The sequence below is a fragment of the Anopheles arabiensis genome (assembly GCF_016920715.1).
Source record: "Anopheles arabiensis isolate DONGOLA chromosome X unlocalized genomic scaffold, AaraD3 X_pericentromeric_contig0001, whole genome shotgun sequence".
Lineage (NCBI taxonomy): Eukaryota > Metazoa > Arthropoda > Insecta > Diptera > Culicidae > Anopheles > Anopheles arabiensis.
In genome coordinates, this window is record NW_024412079.1 from 255,001 (window position 1) to 257,500 (window position 2,500).

Below are 2,500 nucleotides of genomic sequence, written 5' to 3' on the forward strand. Positions count from 1 at the left end.
TTTGATACAAAAACAAGGTACGTACATGTAGGTTGTACCAACATGGACATCTATGAACGCGTACGCTCGGGCTGCGCCCTCCGTCTTGTACTTTCCTGATCGGTACACAGTTTTGGTGCACTGCTATTCCGACCGGCAACTTGTACCAACATATACATCCATGAACGCGTAAGTAGTGTACTTTCCCTGATCGGTACACACTGTTGGTGCACGGCATAAGAAAAGAGCTAAAATGGTCAAACTCAATCCATTTCAACAATAGATAGTCGATAGTAGCTGTGCCGATGAAGTAGGGCACGATGCAAGTTAATGTTGTTTAATGAATAACATGTCCGCCATACATTTCAGTACAAAATTGCTCGGTCAGACCTACAAAGTGCTATATCTCGAATACGAGGCGTCGGACTGGGGGTTGTAGAACAATTTTAAGTTCGTCTAATGATTCTACATCCGATTCTGGATAGCGGTTTTTGACCACTTTTCAATATTTTGTGACACCCCGAACCTAGGGGCAGCTCCTAGCTTTTTCAAAAATGTGCACCGAACGGGCCGGAGAGCTCGTGTGGCTCAAAACATGTTTTTCGCTAAAACACCTCAAAACGTGTAAGGAACGCACCCTAGCTCTTGTTTTTGAAAAGTTATGGCCATTTAAAGTGAGGTGGTTTTTGCTTCAAAATAGCAATTTCACCCGTCCCTATGGCCATGCTTTAAATTTTCACGAAAATGCCAGGTCAGACCTAGGGCGGGCCATATCTTGAATACTAAACGTCGCAGACATTGGTCGTAGAACAATTTTAAGTTCGTCTAATGATTCTACATCCGATTCTGGATAGCGGTTTTTGACCACTTTTCAATATTTTGTGACACCCCGAACCTAGGGGCAGCTCCTAGCTTTTTTCAAAAATGTGCACCGAACGGGCCGGAGAGCTCGTGTGGCTCAAAACATGTTTTTCGCTAAAACACCTCAAAACGTGTAAGGAACGCACCCTAGCTCTTGTTTTTCAAAAGTTATGGCCATTTAAAGTCAGACGGGTTTTTGCTTCAAAATAGCTATTTTACCCGTCCCTATGGCCATGCTTTAAATTTTCACGAAAATGCCAGGTCAGACCTAGGGCGGGCCATATCTTGAATACTAAACGTCGCAGACATTGGTCGTAGAACAATTTTAAGTTCGTCTAATGATTCTACATCCGATTCTGGATAGCGGTTTTTGACCACTTTTCAATATTTTGTGACACCCCGAACCTAGGGGCAGCTCCTAGCTTTTTCAAAAATGTGCACCGAACGGGCCGGAGAGCTCGTGTGGCTCAAAACATGTTTTTCGCTAAAACACCTCAAAACGTGTAAGGAACGCACCCTAGCTCTTGTTTTTCAAAAGTTATGGCCATTTAAAGTCAGACGGGTTTTGCTTCAAAATAGCTATTTTACCCGTCCCTATGGCCATGCTTTAAATTTTCACGAAAATGCCAGGTCAGACCTAGGGCGGGCCATATCTTGAATACTAAACGTCGCAGACATTGGTCGTAGAACAATTTTAAGTTCGTCTAATGATTCTACATCCGATTCTGGATAGCGGTTTTTGACCACTTTTCAATATTTTGTGACACCCCGAACCTAGGGGCAGCTCCTAGCTTTTTCAAAAATGTGCACCGAACGGGCCGGAGAGCTCGTGTGGCTCAAAACATGTTTTTCGCTAAAACACCTCAAAACGTGTAAGGAACGCACCCTAGCTCTTGTTTTTCAAAAGTTATGGCCATTTAAAGTCAGACGGGTTTTTGCTTCAAAATAGCTATTTTACCCGTCCCTATGGCCATGCTTTAAATTTTCACGAAAATGCCAGGTCAGACCTAGGGCGGGCCATATCTTGAATACTAAACGTCGCAGACATTGGTCGTGGAACAATTTTAAGTTCGTCTAATGATTCTACATCCGATTCTGGATAGCGGTTTTTTGACCACTTTTCAATATTTTGTGACACCCCGAACCTAGGGGCAGCTCCTAGCTTTTTCAAAAATGTGCACCGAACGGGCCGGAGAGCTCGTGTGGCTCAAAACATGTTTTTCGCTAAAACACCTCAAAACGTGTAAAGAACGCACCCTAGCTCTTGTTTTTGAAAAGTTATGGCCATTTAAAGTGAGGTGGTTTTGCTTCAAAATAGCAATTTCACCCGTCCCTATGGCCATGCTTTAAATTTTCACGAAAATGCCAGGTCAGACCTAGGGCGGGCCATATCTTGAATACTAAACGTCGCAGACATTGGTCGTGGAACAATTTTAAGTTCGTCTAATGATTCTACATCCGATTCTGGATAGCGGTTTTTTGACCACTTTTCAATATTTTGTGACACCCCGAACCTAGGGGCAGCTCCTAGCTTTTTTCAAAAATGTGCACCGAACGGGCCGGAGAGCTCGTGTGGCTCAAAACATGTTTTTCGCTAAAACACCTCAAAACGTGTAAGGAACGCACCCTAGATGATGAAAAGTGCAATCAGAATGTCAAT